The sequence below is a fragment of the Balaenoptera physalus genome (genome assembly GCF_965194825.1).
Source record: "Balaenoptera physalus genome assembly, chromosome: 11".
In the NCBI taxonomy this organism is placed as follows: Eukaryota; Metazoa; Chordata; class Mammalia; order Artiodactyla; family Balaenopteridae; genus Balaenoptera; species Balaenoptera physalus.
Window position 1 is genome coordinate 108,050,783 of NC_138896.1, and position 25,687 is coordinate 108,076,469.

The 25,687-nt window shown below is 58.0% G+C and overlaps 1 protein-coding gene across 4 annotated transcripts in view; it reads right to left on the reverse strand.

The window, feature by feature from the left end:
* The window catches only part of FBLN2 (fibulin 2), a 76,213-nt gene extending 50,924 nt beyond the window's left edge, over positions 1 to 25,289 (reverse strand). For all 4 annotated transcript variants that reach the window (XM_082414265.1, XM_082414264.1, XM_082414263.1 and 1 more), the window contains exon 1: positions 25,146 to 25,289. The gene's annotated coding sequence lies outside the window, so the exon portion shown is untranslated. The remainder of the gene's footprint in view (positions 1 to 25,145) is intronic.
* Between the last annotated feature and the right edge of the window lie 398 nt (positions 25,290 to 25,687).

Here is a 25,687-nt window from a genome sequence, read left to right on the forward strand (position 1 = left end):
CCTCCATCCTCGCAAAAATCGCCGGTCCCACAGGCCTGGGACGCGCGTGACTTGGGGCCATGCCTGCACCCCCGGGCTGCATGCTCCTCAGTCACAGACAAGGGCTCCCTCTCCACCCGCTCCCAGCCCCAAAGCTGTGCTATCATTTGCAGTCACTGCAACGATTGTCTGATTTAGAAAAAAAGACAATAAAGTGAGATCTCTACTGTTTTAAGTTTGTAAATTTCAAACCTAAAAAAACAGAATAGGAACTTCTTAAAAGTCTTTAACAGAGAGGAGAAAGAAGCAGCCCTCGTGCTGCCCGCCTCCTGGCTGAGCCGGGGAGAGCATGACAGCAGCGCAAGGACCCTGTCGGGCGGGGCAGTGACGGAGTGACTCAGTTGCCACGCAGCAGGAGAGGAGGTCTGCCTCCGAGGCCAGTCAGCCAGGATTGAGTGCACAGGCCCTCCAAGCCGGCACCCTCCAGAACTGGGGCTTATCAGCAAGTGAGGCAGGCCCCGTGGACATTCTGCCAGCACTGGCACTCGAGTGCGGGGAGCAATTCCAGAGGTTACTGAACGCCAGGCAGTCATGAGGACAATGAAGACATAAATGAATGAAAGCCAGGAAATGGGACAGGAAGAGGCGGGGGTGGGGGAGAGTCTAGTTTAGTCAGGGTGGTCAAGCAAGGCTTCTCTAAGGAAGCGGCATTTGAGCTGAGGCCTGAGGCAATCGGTGGACACAGCCCCATGAATGTCTGGAGGCAAAGCATGTCAGGTGGCAGGAACAGCAAGTGCAAAGGGCCTGAAGCAGGACTGCACGAGGGAGGTGGGGAGCAGCAGGGGCCACTACAGTGGAACCAATGGGCAAGGGCCAGGGTGGTAACACCAAGATAAGCCCTGGAGCCTGGAATGACCTGATGGGATGCTCTACTTCAAGGGTTCGTCTGCTGCCGTGCTGAGAATGGGAAGGTGGGGAAGAGATGGGCAGAGGGATAGGACGTGGAGGGATGTGCTGATGGCCTGGGTTGGGGTGAGGAAGGGAGTACAGTATGAGCAGAGGTTTGGGCCTGAGCACCTGGAAGGATAGAGCTGGGGCTTCTTGAGGCAGGGAAAGCCGCGGAGGAGGGCCACAGGCCTGCAAGGGAGATGGGCAGCCTGGTTTGCGCCTTGTCGAGTTTGAGAAGCCCAGAGATGGTCCAGGTGAGGATGGTAAGGGCGCCTCCAGGGACAAGAGCCTGTGCTGGGCGCAGAAAGAGGCTGGGGGTGGGGGGTGGGGTCTCTGGACAAGAGCTGACACGCATGTCCCCCCAAGCTGAACGGCCGCCTCAGGAGGGTGGAGGGCCCCATAGGACAGGGGCCCAAGATCCCCATGACAAACCACAGAAATGGGAAGGACGAAGGCCCTCCCTCCAGTCTGCCCTCAACAGTGTCATTTAAGAAAGAAGCTTCCTCCCCCCGTCCCCTCCACCCCAGCCCACCCCGGCCCCTCCTCATCACACACTCACAGGAACCCTGCATCCAGGAGGCAGTATTCCCGCCACAGCCCAGGCACGGCTCCCAGAGGGCCCTGGCCCTTGGACCCCCTACCGTCACATACTGCCCACAACCATGTGAATCCAGATCTTGGGTTCACCCCAGGCCTGGAGGAAAGACAAAGAACATAGCCCCCGGCTTGGTGTTTTCATTGGCTATGCAACCCTGAGCAAGGCCCTTGCCCCCTCTAAGCCTCGGCTCTGCATCTGCACAAAACGGAGAGGCTCTACCACACCTTAGGTCATAGTTGGGGCCCATGGGCACTACCTAGCCCACGAATGCATTGTGTGTCTCACGCACTGAGCTTTTTTTTTTTAAATTTATTTACTTTAATTTATTTATTTTTGGCTGCACTGGGTCTCCGTTTCTGTGCACGGGCTTTCTCTAGTTGTGGCTAGCGGGGGCTACTCTTAGTTGTGGTGCACGGGCTTCTCATTGCGGTGGCTTCTCTTGTTGTGAAGCACGGGCTCTAGGCGCACAGGCTTCAGTAGTTGTGGCGCATGGGCTCAGTAGTTGTGGCTTGTGGGCTCTAGAGCGCAGATTCAGTAGTTGCAGCGCACGGGCTTAGTTGCTCCACGGCACGTGGGATCTTCCCCAACCAGGGGTCGAACCCGTGTCCCCTGCATTGGAAGGCGGATTCTCAACCACTGCGCCACCAGGGAAGTCCCCCACGCAGTGAGCTTTTAGCTTTCAATTAGTAACCAGCACTTACAAATTGGAAATGCTCATGTGAAAATTCCAGCTTCTTGGGGCTTCCCTGGTGGAGCAGTGGTTGAGAGTATGCCTGCCAATGCGGGGGGCGCGGGTTCGGGCCCTGGTCTGGGAAGATCCCACATGCCGTGGAGCAACTGGGCCCGTGAGCCACAACTACTGAGCCTGCGCGTCTGGAGCTTGTGCTCCGCAACAAGAGAAGCCGCAATAGTGAGAGGCCCACGCAATGCGATGAAGAGTGGCCCCCGCTCACTGCCACTAGAGAAAGCCCTCGCACAGAAACGAAGACCCAACACAGCCAAAAATAAATAAATAAATTAAAAAAAAAAAAAGAAAGAAAATTCCAGTTTCTTACTTCTCTGGAAAATTCCTGAGCCCCAGCCACCCTGAGGTGTCACACAGGGTGTGGGCTCCCGGTTCCCCACGAAGCCTACGCCACGGACTCTCTGCCCATTCACACGTGGCTGGACGTGCCTGAGCTCAGGGTCCCCCCAGGCTCACCTCTGAACTGGGAGCCCCATGGTCACTCCCACCGTGGGCTCCAGCGGGGAGAACGGAGGTCCGGGCCCCTGCGTGCTGCTCAGAACCCCCGTCAGTCTGAAGGGGGTGGGCCCACCTTCGAGAGGGATGGGCCCGGCTGGGTCGTGTCCGCAGGAGGTGGCCCAGGGGCGAGGGGCTGGGCCCCTTGGGGTGGCTGCCCTGGGGAAGAGCAGCTTCAGGGGCACCTGGCACATCTCCACAGCTGCTCAGGACGCGTTACGGCCCCTCAGGTGTGTACGGAGGGTGGAGGGCAAGAGACCTCAGCTCCACGCGGGGAAAGCTTTCTCCAGGTCAGAGTCAGACCAGGCTGCAAGTGCGGAGGGAGCTCCCCATCCCTGGAGATAAGCTAGCGGGGCTGGGAACACGCATACGAGTGAGAAGTAGGAGGGCACAATCCCTGCATTGCTGGTTCTCAGATTCAAACACGCCCCTCCTGGGGGGCTCCAGCTGCTGTCTCCCACGGCCCCTGCAGGAAGTGGCCCCCTGAATGTGTGGCTTCTGCAAATGGGCCCCCCTCCAATCTGAAAAGAGGAGTCATGAGGGGAGGGGCTGAAAAAGGGGACCTGACCTCCCTGAAGTGGGGAGCCCCGGCAGGCAGACTGTGGTGACAAAGACCCCTGCGGCTGGGCCTGAGGCTGGGTCATGGGGCGCACACTCCGAGGTAGGGGCTCATCGGGGACCAGGCAGACGCAGAGAAAGACCCCCAGGATCGCCCGACACCCACAGATGAACGAAGCTGGGTGATGCACGCATGTTAACAAGACTACGATTGTTACAGTGCCAGCTGGCCTCCGTGAGCCCTGGAGCGGACACCAGGAGAGGGGCACGTACACAAGCAGGCCACACGTGCGTGCGGGGTGAGTGTCGAGCTCTCCTGCCCCATGCGTTTCCCTGAGAACCCTGCACCATGTGACCGCTGGGTATTTGTCCAGTGGTGGAGGGGACACAGGACACGGGTGCAGGCCACTAGGCTGGTGACCTGCCCGCAGACCCACTCCCTGCCCTGCCCTTCTCCACCTGGCTCTGCACCGGCAGGGACGGGGGCGCTGCCCTCCTCAGACTGCCTTCCCGGGCTCCCGCAGTGCCAGGGGCCACCACTGACAGGAGATCAGAGGGCAGGAGAGGGGTTGGGGTATTGGTTCCCCACCTCCCTTGCTCCTTCCCTCCAGAGCAGGGGTTTGGAGGTGGCTCCACCCCTCCCCCATGGCCACAGCTCCCGCTGGAACCCCGCTAGCCTGCAGGAGGGCTCAGGTGAGGGCATGCACACATCCAGCCAACCCACAAGCCCATCCCCCCTTTGCTGCGACTGGTGGCGGGGGGCTGTAACCACGAACCAGTGAGACTCAGAATGGTGACCACTCCCACAGGGGACGCAGAGGGACGCTGACCTCGCCCCCCAGGAGCTGGCAGCTTCCGCCCTGGTCTCTGGAGTCCTGAGCCACCAGGAAAACGGGTGAGGACCCTGCCCGGGAGACCCTGCAAGCCCAGTGTCCACTCCTGCTGGTCACACGCTGGCATGTGAGTGAGGCCATGTCGGACACCCCCATCAGCCCGGAGACTAGTATAAATACCACCAGTGTCCCCAGCAATGCCACATGGAGCTGAGAGAAGGACCAGCCACACCTGCCTAAACCCCTGAGCAAATACACCGCTACCACCAGGTGTCGGGCCGCCGGTCACGCGGCAGCTGGACCCGCAAGCACTGAGACCCAAGTCAGCAGCCCCAGCAGAGGGTCCAGGGGGGGACCCTCTAAAGGACAAAGGCCCCGAGTCCTGGGCACACAGCAAACGTGGGCAGAGGAGATGCTGTGCTGGGTTCACACTGGCCTGAGACGTGACAGCCACCGCGTGCGGGATTCCCGCTCGGACCTGGAGCGAACAGACAGCTGAGAGACACCGGGCTCCCCGGGGCTCCGAGATGGACCACGGGCCACGGGCCAGGAAGGAACAGCATCGTTCCGTGAGCTCTGACAGCTGCAGACGGTGGTGTTTCTGAAAGACCGACACTGTGAGTACCACCAAGCCTGTGACGTGCCCTCACACACTCAGCGTGAAACAAAGGCCACGCAGCCAACTGTGCCCAGCAGTGAAAGCCGGTGATGGGCGTCTGGGCATCCTCTCCGGGCTTCATGCTCCATAACCAAGAGACGGAGACAACAGGCCTTAGACGGGAAGGAAGATGGGAGCCCCCAGCACCACGCCGGGGTGCGTCCAGCTCTGCGGGGCTGGAGCAGGCTCAAGGCAGGAGCGGGGAGGTGGCGGAGGCCCTGGCTGGCCAGACCCCTGCTAGGGCGGGGGCAGCGGGCTTCTCACGTAGCCCGGGGTGAGCTTCTCACAACCAGGATGTGGGGGGACGGGGCAGGGGCACACTCAGCAAGGGTCTCTTCCCGGGAGCGTCCAGGGAGACAGGAGGCTGAGGGCTCTGTGGAAGACACGCCCAGTGTCCCGTATTCTCCCTCCCCCACCCCAGGGCGCCCGGGCAAGGGGGGCTGGCGATCAGAGCTGACCGCGCCTCTGCCGCCCTCACTTGCCTGGCTGTGAGCTCCTCTCTCTGCCGTCCTCACTGCTACCCACCCGCAAACACAGATACACGTCCCTACAGTAAGTGACCCCGTCCTGATAAATGAACCTCAGTGGCCATCCAGAGAAGGCCCCAGATGCAAACTCTCCGAGTGGGCAAGGCCACCCTGGTGCCCCCCCTCATGGCCCTGGGGTACTGACTGATCACCAGCACCACCACTACCGGAAGTGGGGTCTGGCCTCATGTGACACCGAATCACGAGGTAAGGAAATTCTTCTTTTCTCCAGTTCTCTGAGCCTTCTGATTCTGACAAGAATAGGCTTGCCAGAGCTAGCAAATAAAAATACAAGGCATGCAGTTACAGAGGAATTTCAGATAAACAATGCATCATGGTTTAGTATTAAGTATGTCCTGTGCAATATTTGGGAGATACTTATCCACCACTTCTCTGAAATTCCAATTTAACTGGGCATCCTACATCTTTACTGGGCAACCCCAGACAAGAACAAAGTCTCAGGTTGGTGCTGGTGTGGTTTCAAAACTTCAAAAATGTTTGCAGGGGATCTTTCTTTTAAACAAGTGGCAGCTACAGCCAAACACAGATTCTCAAGCAGCTGGGGATGACAGAAGGGAAACAGACACTCAGGACCCTGGAGGCACACCAGTTACAAGCACGCGAGTAATCAGGACCACCTGGCCCGCCGGCCACCACCTCTGAGGGCAGTGCCGCTCCCGGCTTCTCCCAGAAGCCTGCCCAGACGGCTGCCCGCTGCCCCCAAGTCCAGACAGAGGGTGGTCACCAACCAGCCGCCTGGCCGTCTGTCTATGGAGTGTGTCTGGGGGCCCACACGGAGCTTTTGAAATTAGTTGCTGTTATTAAAACATTGCAATGTTATTAATTTATAATTGATTTAACGTCGTAACACTTAAAATCAGAACATTTTACACCAAAGTTGGATTCCCAACTTCTCTAGGAAAATCAGAAGCTGGGCCTGATGGCGGGGTGTCAGTGGTCCACGGCAACTGGTCCACGCTCACTCTCCATAGGCATCACTGGGCTCCCCGGTTCCCCTCTATCCTCCGGAACCCTCCTGGGCCTCCCCTGTCTACACACGGAGGGAGGCCCAGGGGAGGTAGGAGTTCCTGCTCCCCCTGGCCCAAAGCCACTGCCTGAACGGCCTGGTTTCCTGGGTTAGGACCTGTCTCTTCTGTAAGTGGCAGATACTGGGAATTGTGCCCCCTCCAAGGAGCCCGCTCCTACCCAGGTAGGCTCGAAGGTCAATCGTATCAGAATCCAGTGGCATCCCCACAGCCGCACAACCATGGGAGGGAACGCTCGAGTTAATTACACACTGTCTGAAGCCGGGACCTCCCAGAAGTAGAGCCTGAGATGGGGTTCTGAGCATGTGGTTTATTGGGAGAACCCCTGGGAGAAGGGAACAGGAAACAGGATGGCAAAGATGTGGTCTTAGCTGAAGTCCGACACCAGCCTGATCCCACAGGGAGCTCTGCAGCGTGACTGGCACCCCAGGGCTCATCCCACTCAGGGACATCAGTGGGTCATTGGCCAAAGATGGCAGTGGGACGAAGTGGGGGAATCACCTCCTGGGCCCATGCGGGGAACCAACACCTGTTGGCCAAGGGCGTCTGGAGAAGCGCGCAGGTGTGAGCCACTAGCAGCAGCTGGGGGACGAGTGCACCAGGAGGAGGAACCAGCCCGGGTACCAGCGGGGGGCACAGGCTCTGCCACACACACATACACCCCCCCCCCCCGCAAGAGCAGGTCAGAGAGTCTGCTCCTAGAAACAATCCCCAAACCTACCTGTAATTTCTAATCTGGGCTGAGCGCACCCCAGGCTCAGAAAGGTAAGAAAGTAATGTACTAAAAATAGTATTTGCACACCGATGTTCATAGCAGCATTATTCACAGTGGCCAAAAGGCAGAGGTAACCCAGGTGTCCATCAACAGATGAATGGATAAACAAAATGTGGTCTCTCTACACAATGGAATATTACTCAGCCTTAAAAAGGACGTTCTGGGACTTCCCTGGTGGCGCAGTGGTTAAGAATCCGCCTGCCAACGCAGGGGACACGGGTTCGAGCCCCGGTCCGGGAAGATTCCACATGCCGTGGAGCAATGAAGCCAGTGCGCCACAACTACTGAGCCTGTGATCCAGAGCCTGCAAGCCACAACTGCTGAGCCCGTGTGCCACAACTACTGAAGCGTGCACGCCTAGAGCCCGTGCTCCGCAACAAGAGAAGCCACCACAATGAGAAGCCCGCGCACCGCAACCAAGAGTAGCCCCCGCTCGCCGAAACTAGAGAAAGCCTGCGCGCAGCAACAAAGACTGAACGCAGTCAAAAATAAATTAAAATTTCTAAAAAATGGCTAAGAGGGTCAGTTTTATATATATTTTACTACAGTAAAAAGTAACAAAACGTGCACCGTGGAGCCAAAAGTGAATAATCAAAGAGCAGAGAGAGGAAAGGAAAAACAGTGCTGCACTGAAGACCCAACAGGAAACAAGAGCTGCCCCTGAGACCTCCCCATCATGGTAAGCTTCCTGGCACCCAAGGCCAAAAGGGAAATTAGAGGATGACCTGGTGCTCCTTGTATGATAAGAGGAAGTCATCTAATTCACTGGGAAAAATAATAAACGTGTTCTTGGCACAGAAACTTAGGAGGGATTTTAGCTGTTGATCAGGTTCACATTAACTATCACTTCCTCGGCACCGACACGATGCCAAGCACTGGCCTGAGAGCTTCTAGGGATGTTGATTTCATTTAACCACGCTCTGCAGATAAGGAAACTCAGGCCCAGACAGGATAAATGACCTGCCTCCGGTCACACCATCAGTAAAAGGTGGTGCGCGGACATGAAGCCAGGTCTGCCTGGCCAGGGGAGCACAGCCAGAGTCCTTCAGTTTGTCGAGATTCATTGCGCACCTGCTACCTGCCAGTTCCCACAACAGGTACTGCAATGTGGCGGTGAACAAGACCCACAGAGGCCCTACCCCCGTGTGGCAAACATCCTGGTGAAGAGAAGAGACAAATAACAAGTAAGTAAGAAGATAGTAAGGAGGTTGTGAAGGACAGGGCCTGGGGCCCTCCCCTGGCAAGAGCGGGCAGAGAAGCCCTCATCGAGGAGGTGACGCTTCGGCTGAGACTTGCCTGGCGCAGATGCGGCAGCCATGCAAAGATCTGGGAAAGGCATCCCAGGCAGAGGTAATAGCACGGGCAAAGGCCCTGAGGCAGGAACCAGCTGGACCCACTGTGGCCGGCATGCAAGGAACAAAGAAGGGAGCGGGAGGAGGTGAGGTGGGCAGCAAGAGGGAAAGGGGCGCAGGGCGTGAAAATTAAGGAAGGAGACAAGGTCAGAAGAGGACACTGGTCAGTCAGTCACCCACGCCCAGGGCCCCAGGGAATGTAGCAAAGTGTCTTGACTTAGTAGACACTGTTCCAACGGGGCGGGGGCGGTGCACCAATGGGCCACAGCGCGCTGGGAAGTCCTCAGGAAGGCGGAGGAAGATTCCAGCCACAGGAAGCGCAGAGCTGGGTAACACCTTAACATCACGGAGGGAGTAGGGCACCTGCGGGGGGAGATGGGGAAAAGACCAGCGGAGGGGGGAGGGTGCTGGGGTTAGGGCGATGGGGGGCGGGTGTACGCTGACTTCCATGTACTTTTTGTATGTTTTTATATGTATTTTTTCACAAGAGCAGAGACTTTTAAAAGAAAAGAGTCTATTATAATAGTCCAGAAAAAGGAAACAGAGCAGAGGCCAGAGACTTTTTGGCAGAAGAAATGGATAGGAGGGGAGGGATATGAAAAACAATCACAAATCACAGAAAGAAAAATGATCAAGCCTGGCTTCCACCGTTAAACACTTATTTTCCTTCATTTCCTCATGGGCAAAAATCTCAATAATTGATGCCATCGTTTGCAAAAAGACACGTCTAGCCTGGGGAGAGCGGCCAAGGCTGAGGGCACAGGGGGCTGGTCTGAGACCCCCGAGGGGGTGGGGGGGGCTGGGTCCAGAGCACAGGGACACCGGGTCTCAGGCCAACCCTGGCTGCAAAGTGCTGACAGCAGTCAGGCCCAGGTGGAATGCACAGAGGGTGCTGGGGGCCCGTGCCCTCATGCTCATGGGCCCCTGGGGACCCTCCCTGGGTGAGCTCATGAAAACACTGGGAAAATCGTCCTTCCAGTACAACAGCCAGGTCTTGTTCCCTTCCCTTCCCTCTCTTAGCCAATAAAGAAAAAATAAGTAAAATGAATAAAAAGCTCCTTAAATCCTGGGTGAGAGGTGACCCTGCATATATAATCACTAATCTCATTATCAACATAAACAGGTGAAAAATTACACAGATGAATGTCCGTGACTTATAATCAACCTTTGAGAAAAGAAAATGTTGCTTTTGGCACAGGAGGGAGCTGATATTTTCCTTCCCCGCAAGTCATGACTCTGAAGAGAGGAAACACTCTTTGAGCAGAGTGATGAGAAACGGTCCTGCCTGTGGCCAAGGCTGAGTTCACCGTTCTCCCCACCTGCGTCCCCAGTACCCTCCACCCAGCCCCAGACAGGCATCCAGCTTGCCCGTGGTCCTGCCTGCCGAGGACTTCTCGTCTGATGTCCTCCCACCCTGCTCGAAATCCTGATGGTTCCCTACCACCTCTGGCCCTTGGATAATCCACCCACGTCCACCAAAACAGGAAAATGTGAACAAAGCTTAGTAGTGGACATGGGGTGGTTTCTCATCACCCATCGTACATTCACCCTCCTTCCAAGAAGGGCCCCTGGATTTCATTCTGGGGTCCACACCACTCAACTGTCAGGCCAATCAGTGTTTCTCATTCCTCTCGCAACAATGCCTAACTCAGGGATGGACACCAGGCCAACCTGAGCCCATGAGACCCAATTCAAGTGAGACATCAGGCAAATGGCCTCTTGTTCCCACTGTATCAGACAAGAGATGATTTAACCTTGAGGGTCCCTGAAGCCATCTTGTTGTCAGGTGGAGACTGTCTGAGGCTGGAGTCAACTCAAAAAAAAAAAAAGGGAAAAGGAAAAGCCACGATAACAGAGTCACAGTGACAGCTGCTGAGTACCTAGATCCAGCCATACCTGCAGCTAACTGAAAAGCTGAACTTTGCAATGACAAAGTTGCTCAAGCAACTTTTTGCTCAAGCGACCATTTTGCTCAAGCTACCTTGGACCAGGTTTTCTGTCACTTGCAACCAAGAGTCTTAACAGATATATGGGCCTATATAAAAAAAAATTGTTGCCTATCATTTTAGGGGTCTTACAGACTCCCTGGAACTCACTCATGGACCCCAGGTTGAATACCCTTGGACCAAGGATAAAGTGAAAACTCCTAAGGGTGGCATTCTAAGTCCTTCACCATCTAGCTCTCACCTATCTTTCCCTCCCACCTTTTCTTTCCATTTCCCTCGGTCGCCCTCCATACACCCAATTCCTGCTAAACTTGAAGACTCTGGTTCCCAACTCCTGATCTTGGTTTGTATCATTATCCCAAACCAGGGTGCCCTCCCTCCTGAATCTCTCCACACCCAAACCCTACCCCCTACCTTAAGGCCAAGCCCCAAGGGCAGGTAGATGGATGAATGGGCGACTGGATGTGATGGATGGATGGATGGATGGATGGATGGATGGATGGATGGATGATGGGTGGATGGACGGATGGACGATGGGTGGATGGACGGATGGACGATGGGTGGACGGACGGATGGACGATGGGTGGACGGATGGATGGATGATGGGTGGATGGACGGATGGATGATGGGTGGACGGACGGATGGATGATGGGTGGACGGACGGATGGATGGATGGATGGACGGACAGATGGATGATGGGTGGATGGACGGATGGATGATGGATGGATGGACGGATGGATGATGGGTGGATGGACGGATAGATGATGGGTGGATGGACGGATGGATGAATGGATGGATGGACGGATGGATGATGGGTGGATGGACGGGTGGATGATGGGTGGATGGACGGATGGATGGATGGGTGGACGGACGGATGGATGATGGGTGGACGGACGGATGGATGATGGGTGGACGGACGGATGGATGATGGGTGGACGGACGGATGGATGATGGGTGGACGGACGGATGGATGATGGGTGGACGGACGGATGGATGATGGGTGGACGGACGGATGGATGGATGGATGGACGGACGGATGGATGATGGGTGGACGGACGGATGGATGATGGGTGGACGGACGGATGGATGATGGGTGGATGGACGGATGGATGATGGGTGGATGGACGGATGGATGATGGATGGATGGACGGATGGATGATGGGTGGATGGACGGATGGATGATGGGTGGATGGATGGATGGATGATGGATGGATGGACGGATGGATGATGGGTGGATGGATGGATGGATGATGGGTGGATGGATGAATGGATGCATGGATGAGTGGACAGATGAGTGGGTGGGTATCACATGGAAGACAGATGCAGGAGAAGGTGGACCAGCGGATGGTTAAGTGAACTGGTACGTGGATGGATCGTTGATGGAGGGATGGTTGGGTGTCAGATGGGTGGTGGTCCCATCATGGATAAATGGGTGAGTGAATGGATGGCAGATGGAGGACAGATGGCCGGGAAGGTGGAAAAGTGCCTGGATGAGTAACCAGCCTGTGGATAAATGTCTAACAGATGGGCAGGTGGGTGGGTGGAAAGGTGGGTGAGGAGATGGAGGAGGTGAGGATGGGAAGGTGGGTTAATGGTGGGTGCATTGGCATGGGGACAAATGGCTGAAGGACGGCTGGCCGACCGGGCAGGTAATGGACGCGCGGACAAGCGGACGCGTGGATGGCGGGTGGGCCAGCGGATGGGGAGCAGGGCGAGGCAAGTTCTCCTGGTGCTCCATCAGGGCTCTTCCCAGCCTCCCCGGAACACCCAGAGCAAGGGCAACGGCCCTCCTGCAGGCCAGCATCTCAGACGATCCTTGCGCCGTGGCGAGCAGCGTGAAAAGCACAGGCCCAGGGAGAGTCAGACTGGCCCACGCTCACAGCCCAGCGGAGCCGCCACCTGCTGTCTGACCACGGAGCAGGGGCTCCGGCTCTGTGAGCCCCATCTTCCCCGTCTGTTCAACGAGAAGCATCACGTTCCCCCCACAGGGTGCTGTGGGATGAAATTTACAAGTATCTACAGAGGCCAACCCGAGACATGGTACAGTCAGCGCTGACAATAATTCCCACCCTATTAAAAAATTGTTCCAACACCCAGAAAAAGGAAGGTGGCTCCTCCTCCCATTTTATGAGACTAGGAAAGTCCTGATACCAAAAGCAGACGTGGATACTACAAGAGGAAGGTACAGGCCAGGCTCACTTATGAATCTAGCTGCCAAGCCCTAAGTAAAATAGCAGAAAATTGAACCCGGCAGCATATTACAGGGATAATAATATATTGTGTCCAAATAGGGTTTACCTCAGGAATGCAAATGTAGTGCAATACCAACAAATCAATGCAATTCACTAAAAGACAAATCTACGTGATCAGTTCAGTAGATGCTACTCAATAAACTTCAACATTTTGTAATTACAAGCTCTGAAAAAAGTAAGCTTCTCCTGGTAAAGGGGATCATCTACTAGGTCCCTACGGGAGGGGCCCCTCCGTACCAGGCACTGAGAATGGGTTTACCCATCACCCCTCTCACAGAATAAACTGGCCTTTGGGGGATTTAATTCCTCCCCTGAAAGGAAGACAAAGGTGGGAGATAAACTTTGGGGTCCATCCTTCCTCCAGAGCCTCACAAACCATGGCACGGCCCCTTCTCACTCCTTCTCCAGATCCTGGAGTTGAGTCCAGGGGTCCATCTACACTAAGAAACCGCTCCAGGAGGTGAGGGAGTCCCCAGAGCGGGGCCCGGACCCCATCCTCACCCTACCTCTGAGCTCACGCAGACCGTCTCCTGCTTTCTCTTTTCCTTCTCCTTTGGATACAAGATGTGTTTTCAAGGGAAGCTGAAAGACCAAGGGTCCCTGCAGGAGAGGTGCGTGTACATGCGGGTCCGTGTGAGTGCTGGGGGGCCGGGGGGAGTTTGGGTGTGTAAGTGCATCTGTGCGTATGTGAAATCTAAGTCTGTATGAGTGTGGGCAGGTGTGTGCACGTGAGGCGTGTTCAGGCATGTATGTGTGTGTGAGTGTGTGTGAGAGTGAGCCTGCGTGTGCATGCACATGCATGCTGGGCCGCCCTTACCTGGTGGGTCCTGTCCCTTCTCCAGCCCCAGCAGGGGGCAGGGGGTCCCTAGTCCCCGAAGCCCCTGACCCTGACCTTCTGCCCAGACCACGCTGCTTCCTAGAACCCAGGACTTGCTTCCTGCTCCCGCCGGGTTCACAGCTGCACCGGAGCCCGTCAGCGCCTAAGGCATCACGTGTCCTGTCCGGCCTCAGCGCAGGCAGCCCTGCCAACATCCCCCCAGCGAGGCTCACGCGGCGCCCTTCGAGGCGCATTCTGCTGCCACCTCCTCTCTAACCAGACGGGACGCTCATTGGGGCTGAGGCTGGCAGGTTCCCTCCCCACGCTAGGAGCTGACATCTCACACGGATGAGACTGAGGCAGGGACCCTGCTCTCCTGCTCAGCCCTGACCCGGGGTCTGGCCCACGTGGGCACTCAGATGCTTTTGGTGGGTGGCAGGGTGGGGATGGGTGGATTGATTAACTTGTACGGCCCCAGCACAGGGCTGACACAGGACATGAGATGAGTTATAAATGTGAGTGTCACCAACACTCATCCCCGCAGGGCCTTCAAAGACGGAGAAAAACTTGCCTAAGGCCCCCCTGGCAAGTCAGGGGCTGCGCTGGGAGCCTCACACCGTAACCACCACCGTCCACCCTTCAGACAGAAGCCCCTCTGTGTCCTCCTCGGAGCCTCGCGGAGGCGTGGGACGCCGGGGAAGCCCTGCAACGCTCTCGTGCCTTTGCCAGGCCAGCGCCCCTCTTCATTTGCATGGCCCTGAAATTTAGGAATTTCTCAAGGCTGCCAGCAGGGCAGCTGGTGTGCAGCCAACCGTGGGGTCTAGCCCAGGCTGTGGCGTGACTGTAGGGCCCCCGAGGCCGTCAGCCGCCCCAGCCGGAGCAGAGATGGGCAGCAAGTGGGATCAAGCCCTGGGCCCCAGAGGTCAGGGTTCAAATGGGAACCCAGCTCCCCCCAGGCTGCCAGGCGGCTCAGAGCACATGACCCCGGAACAGACACGCTCCCGTCTGCTCATGGGCCCAATCACAATGGCCTCCCAGCAACACGGGGAGGACTCAAGGAGGGGACGTAAAGACACCAGCACCTCACCGGGCAAACAACAGGCATTCGATGCACAGTCAATATAAAAAATAAATGACCTGCCCTAGCTCCTCTAAATCTTTCACAGCTCCTCAAGTCTGCCCATTCCTATGTTCCCTCTGCCAGGCACACCCTTCTGCCCCTGAGCAAACTCCTGTTCATCCCTAAAAACCCAGCTCAGTATTCCCTCTTCAGGGAAACCTTTCCTCAGAGTTCATGGCTGCCTTTTTTGACCTCCCTGCACTCTGTAGATGGAGTTCCCGACCACTTGGACTTAAGTGTGGCTGGGCTGGAGGCCAGGACCCCGCAGTCCCAACCCCAGTCTCCAACTCCCCATTCTAACAGGAACTACCCCAGGTGGTGAAGAGCTGCCTTTACTCACACTGGGACATCCTCACGTTCCCTCGGGCTGGGTCCACCATGTGAGATGGGGACGGGGAAAGAAACGTGGGGGCCATTTATGGAGAGCAGGCTGGCGATGCTGTGTGGCTCTCTGCCCCCTCCTCCTGGTAAGAGAACCCCAGCTTTCCCACTCTTCAGGCTACGTGGCCCACAGAATGGCCAATCAGAGGCTCCTTCCTCCTTCACAATGACTGGTGAGGGATGGTCCCGTCACCCAGTTGCGCGGGCCCACGGTGAAGCCCCTGGGCTGAAGGGAGGGAGCCTGGAGCTGCTGGGCCACCCGACGGCCACATGGCAGAGCCCGCCTGAGAATAACCAACATGGAGGATGGAGACAGAGCCCTCACGGCATCTCTAGAGCCCACGGATACAGCCAAGCCTGAAGCCAGCCATTGTACATTTTAGTCCCATGACATTTTTGCTTAAGTCATACTTTCTATCACCTGCAACCAGAACACTCCTGACAGCTGTGATGAGGAAGCAAGAGTAGCACCTGTGTTGTATGTGTCACTGACTAGATTCCTAGAACATCTGAGTCTCTGGAGTTACTGAACTTTGTCCCTGCAGTGGACACCTCCTGGGGTGGCAGCCGGCTTCATTCAATGCCCATCCTTAGGGACCAGCTGGAGCTACAGTCACTGTCAGGACTAAGTGACCCCACCCCTAGCCACAGCCAACTGACTGGCCCAGTGTGGAGGTTTGCCCAAGCTGGGCCAATCAGAGCTCTCCCCCAACAAACTGGGCCAATCAGAGTTCTTCACCCTCAGCTCAGCCAATTAGAGCTCCCCCACCCCAAACTGGGCCAATCAGAGCTCTTCCCCAGGATTTTGAACTGGAACTAGAAGAAAACACAGACCATCTATGGTGGGAAGAAACTGTGAGTTGAGGGTGGGCACATTTAAGTCATTTTGAGAGAATCACCCAGACTCACAGAGAAAAGCAGAGACAAAAAAAGATGGGGCATGAGGCAGCCTTGGTGGCATGGGGTCCCCAGCCCTGCACTGACCATGCGGGGACCCCCTCAGACACAGATAAGCCCACATGAGGGAGACCCTCCCCCACAGCGATGGGAAGGCCCCTCCTGATGCCAGGAGCAGGGAGAGCACTATGGGGGTCTGAGCCCAGGTCGTGGTGGGCTACCTGGCCACGTGCTCAGGCTCTACCATCCCTGTGGGACCCCCCGGGATCTGAGGCCAAGGAAGGGTCACTCCTCCCACCCCACGCATGGGAAGCCACAGCCACGCTGAGGGGGTGTACCTGGGTCAGGCATGTCCTGCCTTGGGGACAGGCAGGTGATGTCACCACAACCTTTCCATCCCCAGCAGTCCCTTAAACGATTCTCTCTCACTTGTGAGAGTGTAAGGTAGGGCACTCAGAAAACACGTTAGGGGACTAGTGGCGCAGTGGTTGGGAGTCCGCCTGCCAATGCAGGGGACACGGGTTTGAGCCCTGGTCCGGGAAGACCCCACATGCCGCGGAGCAACTAAGCCCGTGAACCACAACTACTGAGCCTGCGCTCTAGAGCCCGTGTGCCACAACTACTGAGCCCATGTGCCACAACTACTGGAGCCTGCGTGTCTAGAGCCTGTGCTCCGCAACGAGAAGCCACCACAAGGACAAGCCCGTGCACCACAACGAAGAGTAGCCCCCGCTCACCGCAACCAGAGAAAGCCCACACGCAGCAACGAAGACCCAACGCAGCCAAAAATAAATAAATAAAATTTAAAAAAAGAAAAGAAAACATGTTAGGTGGGGGGGTGGTACGAGGACTGGGGCAAACTTTCCTCCACGCTAGGTCCCGTGGCTAAGTAGGGCCTGACCGGCCATTACTGTGGTGTCAGTGGTGTGACCCGCAAGAAGTAACATTAATGACTGCTCAGCTAGGCGCCGAACTTTACAGTTTACAAGGCACCCTGCCATCTGGGCAGGCCTAGTTCCCCACCTCCTCCCTGGACTGGGCCCAGCCTCACCCTGCCAGGCGCCATCGCCCCCTTTTCTCGGCACTGGAGCCCTGGCCCTGAGCTCCAGCCTGTCCCCCACTAGCATGGACCCCAGGCCACAGGACGGCCCGGGCTAAGCTGCCTTCACCCTCCAGGGCTCTGCCCAGGCAGCCAGAAGGGCACAGAGCTGGGGGGTAGGGGACACCCCCGCCCCCACGTGGGAATGGGGACCAGCCGCTGCCTGAGAACCAGGAACTTGGTCTCAGAGAAGACATCTCTGTTGGAGGGACGGCAGTCTCCTCTCGTGGCCCCGCCCAGGAGGAAATGTGCCAAGGGGGACCCAGAAAGCAGGAAGGGATCCCCGGAAGATGCAAGGTGTGTAATGACCAGCTAGAGGGTCCTCCCCCCGTCGGGCTAGAGATGACCTCTCGGGGTGAGGGGAGACCTCAGGGAGAAGGCAGAAGAACCAGCGGCCCCGTGGTGAGCAATCATCCCCCTTTACCCTCTTACGCAGTCAGGACGGCAGAGAACTCTGTGTGGAGCGAACGTCTCCCTGACCCTTGCCAACCTTCCTTCGCAGCACAGAGGGGGCAGGAGCGCCGGGCTTAAGGCCGACAGAGGCAGGGAACAGCAGGGGCTGGGATTCAGTCCTGCACTGGGGCTGTCATCTTTGTTCTCACGGGTATTGCTGATTTAGAGCGAGCGATCCTGAGTCTATCTACAGTTGTGAAAAACGGCCTCCTTTTAGTATAAGTGTAAGCAGAACAGGGGAGGAACTTTTTAAAATCTATTAACTATAACGTAAAGGCACAGGAGGTGGGGGCAATCCAGCAGAAAACGTGATGGCATTGTGCTAACGGTCGCTTGAGCACAAGCGGAAGCCAAGACGCTCCGGCTTTTGTTTTTTTTTTTTTTTTTTGCCAAGAAAGGGCACAAGACCCCCTATGCAGTGCCCATGTTCGGACAACATTTGAATTCATCTGCTCTGAGGATATGCAGGGGAACAGATGAGGGACCCAGGAGCTCGGCCAGCACTGAACCCCCAGGAGGATGGCTAATCTCTGAGCTCATGAGGACTCGGAAAGTTGACATGGAAACCAGAGTGAAGCATGGTGGTCTTGAAAGAGAGCATGTGTGCGTGTGTGTGTTTACAGGTGCCTGTGTGTGTTTCAGGTCAAGGAGGGTACCGTGTGGTTGTGCACGTGTGTCAAGACCATTGTGGGGAGACTCTAAGAACAGAATTTTCTGGAGCGCCAAAAGCTCACTTGGTGATCACAGACACAGCTGGATGAGAGACCCAGGCTGAGGCAGGAAGAACTATGGGAGGCTTATCAACAATGGGTGAGCCCGGAGCACAAGGCCCAGGGCCAGCCCTGATGCAGACGACGGCATCTCAGTGGTCACGGAGAAGGGGGGCATGACCCTTGACAGAACCGAGCTAACACGTGTTAGCTAAGCACTGCATACGTGCCAAGAGCCGTGCTGGGGGCTTTCCACAGGCCCCTCCTATGCCGGCACCACCACCAGGCCCATGTTACAGATGGAGAAGCCAAGGCCCCCATCATCTGGGCCCGGGCAGGTGCCTCCCTGGCCTGGCGGGGTCCTCACCCCACCATCACCCAGCCCCTCAGAACCCTCTTCCCACGCTTCAGGCCATTCCTGGGCACCAAATGACAGCAGAACCAGGAGGACTGTCCCCAATGCGCAGATGAGGAAACTGAGGCCCTGGGAGGTGAGATGGCCTGAGGCCAGCAGGGTCTGCTTGAAGACAAAAGCCTCCCGTGGCCGCAGGCGGCCATCCACTCCCGGGCACATGGGTGCCTGCGGCCCCCACCCTCTTGGCCATGCGGAGGCTCTCGACGCTCCCCCCACCCCCCGGCCGCACCCGCGCCCCCAGCAGGCAGGCGGCACCACTTCCTCACCAACACTGACCCGGGCGGGGTCGCCGTGGCTGCCCACATTATAGCTCCCCCCCCTCCCCCCCGCCGAAGAGCCAGGCTCCCCACCCTCGAGGAAGGAAATAACCTTTCCCCAAACCAGCACTTTCTTTGCAATAATCTCCATATATGAGAAGACAGAGGCGTTTTTGCAATGTTTCCAAATTCCAACAACCCTGAGGACAATGGGGCAAAATGACGCATGGCTTGACCCCAGATGGGCCCCAGGAAGGGACCGGCCCAAAGGAGAGGAATTAGTGGTGCGTGCGTGCCACAGTACCCCGTAATCCAGGGGCGGCCAGCCCGGGGCAGGACCTCGAGGTGGACAGACCTAGCTCCCGCCCAGCCCCTCCTCCTCACTTGCTGTGCAGCTGCAGCCAGGCCCACCCCTCTGAGCCTGTTTCCCTGCCGTCACCCGCTCAGGCCTCCTGCCTGCCGGCTTGCCCCTCCACTCCCCACCCCCCACACCTGGGCTGCCAGAGGGCCCCTCCAGCACTCTGGCCATGCCCCTCCCCTGCTCAGAAACACCCCGAGGCTGCCCATCTGCCACCCTCAGGGCAGGACATGAGGTCCTCCACGTCTGGTCCAGTGCACGAGGCCAGCCTTACTTCCCGCCTCCTCCAATCCTCCTTCCACTGTCCACCCCTCAACCTTCACATCACAGCGCCAGTATCACCCCCTCCAGGGAGCCCTCCCTGACCATGCCTAGGCTCCCAGAGCCTCTGTGCTCTCCTCCAGGACAGCCGTGACTGAAGCATTTCAGAACTGCCTACATAGGTCTCTGGGGCCCTGGGGATGGCCAGGGAGGGACCATGGGCCGGCCCACACCAGACGCTATTGTGAGTGCTGTGTGCAAGGAGAGGGGCCAAGGCCCCTGATGTGGAAGGAACCCCGACTCCAGCCAGCCTCTCCCAGCTGCTCCCACACAACCCCTGCCCAGGGTTGCCCACCCTCAAGGAGGGAGGCTGCAACTCCACTCCCACTGCCCCACAAGGCCCGGATCGAGGCCCCAGGCTGCTGCCACCCTCCAGCCTGCTCCCCTCCCAGCAGCTGGGGTGGGGAGTGGGGGGATCCCGGAAATCCCAGGAAGACCTCACCCCTCCCCGAACTGAATCCTCACCACACCCAAGATAAAACTGAAAGCCCTCCTGTACCCCCAGATCTGACCACCTTCCTTGCTCACAGGGGTCCTGTCCTCCAGCTGCTCCAGGTCATTTGCACGTGCTGTGCCCTCTGCCTGAGTGTCCGTACTCCACGGGCCTCCTCTGATGCCCTACCTAAAGCAGCCCCACCCACACCCTGGTCTCAGCCAGCTCCGTCTGCTTTTTAGCCCAGGCGCGCACGGCCAGCTCTGACGTTACGGTGAGCATCCGTCTGCATCTCCCCACAGAAAGCAAGCTCTGTGGGGGCAGCGGAGGTCGTATTGGTACTGCTTTATCCCAAGAACAGTGACCAGCACCCTGTAGGTATCACTTACTTCCTCCTTCCAACAACCCTAAGAGAGGGGGGGGTTACGACACCCATTTGACAGATGAGGAAACTGAGGCTCAGAAAAGGTCACTGGCCCGAAGGAAGCAGGGCCTGTGAGTGGCAGAGGTGGGATCTGAGCCTGGCAGGTGTCCAAAGCGGGGACTTCCCTGTGCCCAGCTGCCACCTGCACAGACCCCCAGGGGTCTGGATCTGCCGCTAAGCTCTGGTCCAGCTGGCAGGCAGACTGTGGAAACAGGCTGAGGATGGGATGCTAAGTGCTGTGGTGCCCACCCCAGGAAAAGCCAGCAGTCAAATCAGCAGAAGGAAACACCCACAGGAAAAGGGGGAAGACAAAAAGGGGGCATTTTTTCTTTTGTCCGATTGCCAAACTTTGCAAAATGTGACTTTGTTCCCATCTAATTTTAATCACAGTGGAAACCTTTGTATACCACGCCAGGAAGAAGTCAGTCTGTTCGACAACAAGGTCGGTAAAGGGAACTTAAAACCCATCCTTAAACACTGCACTTAAAACTCACAAATGAACAGTCACCCACCAACTGCCCAACTGCTTTTGAATTTAATGTAATATTTGAACAGGCAATATAGTGGTACGGCTCAAAATCCAGAAAATATAAGAAGGCACACAATGGGAGTGTCACCTCACCTTGTGCCCTTGTCCCCACCTGCACACGCCCTCCAGGTAACCACAGGTAACCACCGCAACTCGCCCCAGTGCTTCCTCTCAGTGCTTGCCTATGAGCCTATAAGCAAACGTGGATTTACGTCTTATTTGACACGAGGCAGCATATTTTACACACCACTGAGCACCTTGTTCTCCTCTCTCAACAGATCCAGAAGATCAGAGCCTCCTCATTTTTTACAGCTGCATACTATCCCATTGTACGGCTGCACCAACATCTATTTGACCAGCACACATCACACTGGATCTCAAGAGTCTGTCCACAGCCCTGCTTCCCCCCCACCTGTGGCTTCTCAAGGGTGAGACCTGCCCTCCGGCACAGGGCCCGGGACGGGGCCTCCACACTCCTGCCAACATCCTCACTGCAGAGGCCCACAACCTCTAGATCTTGCAGCTAGGGAGGGTGTCTTAAAATGGGAATCAGATCTCATTGCTCCCTGGAGAGAAACTTCTCTTAGCTTTAAAATGTCTTGCCCCACCCCTCTCCTCCTCCCCCCTCCCCTCCCCCACCCGCTCCAGCCCCCTCCCTTCCTGTCCCTCGCACACACCAAGCCAGGCCCCACCGAAAGTCCTTTCTTTGCACCAGCTGTACCCTCTGCCCACACCCTCCCATCTCAGGTCAGAGATCCCCTTCCCAGAGGGCCCTGCCCTCCTGCCTGGATTGGGTTGCCCACTTCAAGCTGGAACTACATCCCAGGGCAGGGCCTTCAGTTGGTGGGGAGGCAGGTGCTCAGAGCTCAAGAAGCCAGAGGGGGCGGCTTCCCTGGTGGTGCAGTGGTTGAGAATCTGCCTGCTAATGCAGGGAACACGGGTTCGAGCCCTGGTCTGGGAGGATCCCACATGCCGCGGAGCGGCTAGGCCCGTGGGCCACGACTGCTGAGCCTGCACGTCTGGAGCCTGTGCTCCGCAACAAGAGAGGCCGCGATAGTGAGAGGCCCACGCACCGCGATGAAGAGTGGCCCCCACTTGCCGCGACTAGAGAAAGCCCTCGCACAGAAACGAAGACCCAACACAGCCAAAAATAAATAAATAAATAAATAAATAATTCTGCTAAAAAAAAAAAAACCTTCCACCTTCCCCCACCTCTGCCCTGCTCATCTTAATCTCAACCAGCATCAGCTCTTTCCAGACAAGAATCTTTAAAAAAAAAAAGGAGCCAGAGAGGGGATACACCACCTACCTCCTAGGCAACAGACCCCCGGCTCCCATCCCCAACACCCACTTCAGTACTGTGAGCCCCAGAAAGCGGTCAGACAGCACCCACTTTACAGAAAGGAAGACTGAGGCTCACTGATGGGAGGGAGAGGCCCTCTGCACCACCTGTGCGGCCAGGCCCAGCACCTTCCTCCCCAGCAGGAACGAAAACCTCCAGGAGGTACACGAATGAGGCCAGGGGCTGCCCACCATCCCCAAGTCCCATGTGCCGCCGATAGGGTTGGTCCTCGTTCAGTCAGTCAACAAACTTCCAGGAGGCCCACACTTCGCAGGGACATTCAGATCCCATGAATTCAGCCGCATACACGTGATAAACAGAGAGAGCAGAGAGTCACAGGAACCAGGACTTAAAATAATTCAGCAGCTGCCCCGCCCCACGCCACCCAGCAAGAGGCCACCAAGGAGCACAAGCGGGAGCTGGGCCTGTCCCTCGGCCCGAGTCCCACCCTGCAGAGCGCCTCCTCCACCAAGGCCAGCCAGGGAGTGAAGGAAAAAATGCTCCCACCCACAGCCCCACGTGCAAGGCAAACACAGAATTCTGACGCCCAACAGGACACACCGTGGTCCTCCTGAGGCCCTGCAGGGACTTGGGGTCTTCACCACAGTGGTCTTGGGGTCACAGTCACTCGAAGGCAGAGCAGGAAAGTGTGCTGGGCTTTCGGGCCGATCAAATGGAACCGTAGTGGTCCTCTAGGTCATGTGAGACTGTCATCTTAGGCCCTGAATTGAGCTCCACCTTGACTCCTGCTGAGAAGGCAGCTTCACTGCCCTCAGTCCTTCCACAGCGTTTATTAAGCACCTACTGCCTGTCAGGTGTAAACGTGGTTTGGGGAATTTGCCCAGGGTCAATGAGACCAAGTCCCTCCCCTCGTGAACTCACTGAAAGGCTGGCAAAGAGCTTGGTTTTAGAGTCAGAAAAACCTAGGTTGAAATCCCAGCTGCGTCCTTTGTTTGCTGGGAGACCCTTCCTGGGCCTCAGTCTCCCCATCTTTCAAAAGGGGTAAGACTGCGACCTTGCAGGATCATGGATGGGATCTGGGGAGAAAAGCGAAGGACGAGGCCTGGCTCTGAGATCCCTGCCTCCCTCCCACAGGGACCCCAGCCCCCATCCCCAGAGCCCAGCAGAAAGTGCCGGCCATCGTCAAAAAGAGGCCCCGTGGTCCAGGTCCCCTCATGGCTCCCACCATTAAGGCCATACAAGGCTCACTCAAGGCTTCCCCAGCCATGGGCGAGGAGACTACCCTAGGTCCACTTTGGGGTGGGCACTGCTGCAAAAACAGCCCAGTTTACACAGCAGGCACAGCCAACACAGAGGTCTACGCAGGCCGGGTGGGAAATGTGGCCAAATGGTCTCCTGCCCCAGCCCAGGGGCAGAAGAAAAGCAGCACTAGCCAAGGGCACCTCACAGGGATGTGGGTCCTGAGCTCCAGACCTTGTGATTTTTCAGAAGACGGAAATCCGGACTTTTTTGTGAAAGCTGCCAATTTGTGAATGCTGGCAGCTAATTAACTTTTTAAAAATAATAACAACATGGTAAGAGCCAAACAAAACATGCACAGCCAGCTGCGGTAGGGGCTGGCAAGTTTGCGCCTGCAGGAGGTAACAGCCTTTGACTTCATCCCCCCCCTGCCCACTCCTCTTAACACGGGCGGGCGCTGGACACAAGAGGGGAGGGTGGGGGCAGTAGTTCCCAGGCCCTCCCTTCCTCCTGGCGGGGATGGTCACCCCCATTTGCACGTGGGGAAGGTGAGGCTCAGAGCCCCAGTGATTCGGCCACAAACACGTGCCAGGACCAGGCATCAGGGCTTTCTCGGGCAGGGCCCTGGACCGGCACCTTTACTCAAGGGGCTCTGGATGATGACCACCCCCCAAATTTTCTTTCCATTTCTGGCCTGTCACGGCGACACCTGCTGGCTCGGACCCGCCCAAGTGGTGGTCACAAACCGAGGTGGGGTGAGACCTTGTGACAGCAAAGGGAGGGAGGGCACCCCTGCAGGGAGAGTGGGAAGGAGGAGAGGATGCAGGGGGGCAGGGGGTGAGGAGGAATGGGGAGGTCCCCGGAGTTGGGCCCACCCCTGCCTACTGAGCCCCCTGCCTGTGCGCCCACACCCTAAGGGAGCCTCAGCCCAGAGCCTCCCCCAGCCCGACTCGGGGCCCACCCGGCTCAGGACGGCACGGAGGACTGTGCCCGCCCAGGGGGGAGGGCCGGGGTCCGCTGGACTCTGAAGTTGTTGGCGTGTACGACTCTGTGTGCAAGATTCACGGTGGGGGGGTGAGGGGGTCTGTTTGCCGCCCCAGTGATGTGAGAGACACGTGTGTGACACATGAGAGACATATGTGTGTGTGACAGACACGCGTGTGTGTTAACGAGGCACACGCGTTTCATAGACGGCGGGCTGATAGAGGCGTGCGTGTCTGGGAGACGCCCGTGTGCCAGGCACGTGTGTGTGAAGCCTGCGTGCGCAACAGCGACGTGTGAGAGATGAGTGTGAAGGGCCGGGCGTGCGTGAAAGCGAAAGGGTCTGGGGGCGGGGGGAATGCGGGACGGAGACGCGGGGCCGCCCCGCGGAGCCTGAGGAACTTCTGCCGCCTGCGATGGGCGGACGCGAGGGGGAGGAGAGCGCGCGGCGGCGGCGGTGCCCGACCGAGGGCCCAGTTCCCTCCCGGGACGGTGACTCGGGCTCGGGACTTGCCGTGGGGGGTGGGCGCGGAAGAGGGAGTGGGCGGCGGGACCCGGGCGGGTGGGGGCCCTCCGCCACCTCGTGCCCCGCCGGGCGCCGGCCAGGGTGTCGCATCTGCCCGCCGGGGCGCTGTCCCCACGGCCGGCCCGGGGGCGTGGAGCCCGCGGCGCGGGCCGAGGTCCGCGTGCACTCACCGCGCTGCGCTCCGCTCGTCCCCCCGCGGGCGCGTCTGTCCGCTAGTCCGTCCGCCCCGCCGTCGGCGCGTCTAGAGCTCGGGAGTCCCGCGGCGGCGCGGGGCGGCGCGAGGCGGGGCGGGGCGGGTCGAGGGGCGGGCTGAGCCGGCGCCGGGCCCCCTGCCCGCCCTGCCCCCTCCACCTCCGGGGCGGGGTCTCAGCCGCGGCCGGGGAGGGGGCCGAGCCGGCGCCGACGCTCCTCGCCCAGCCGCGCACCCGGGGCCGGACGTGGCCGCGCCGCGCGTGCGCCCCGAGCCCCGCGCCCCCGTGGCGCGCCCTCCTCGCCGTACCCCCTCGTCGCCCCGTCTAAACGCGGAGCCCCAGCCCCCGCCCTGCTGCCCTCAGCGTTCTTTGGCCCGGAACCTCAGCCAGCCTGGGCCTCAGTGTCCCCGCCGGGAAGATGGGGCCGGCCACGTTCGGAGGGCCTGAGGGGCTTAGGAGTAACATTGGCCTGAGGGAATCCCAGCTTGGCCGCCTCCCATCCCCATGCTGCCTGCCCGGGG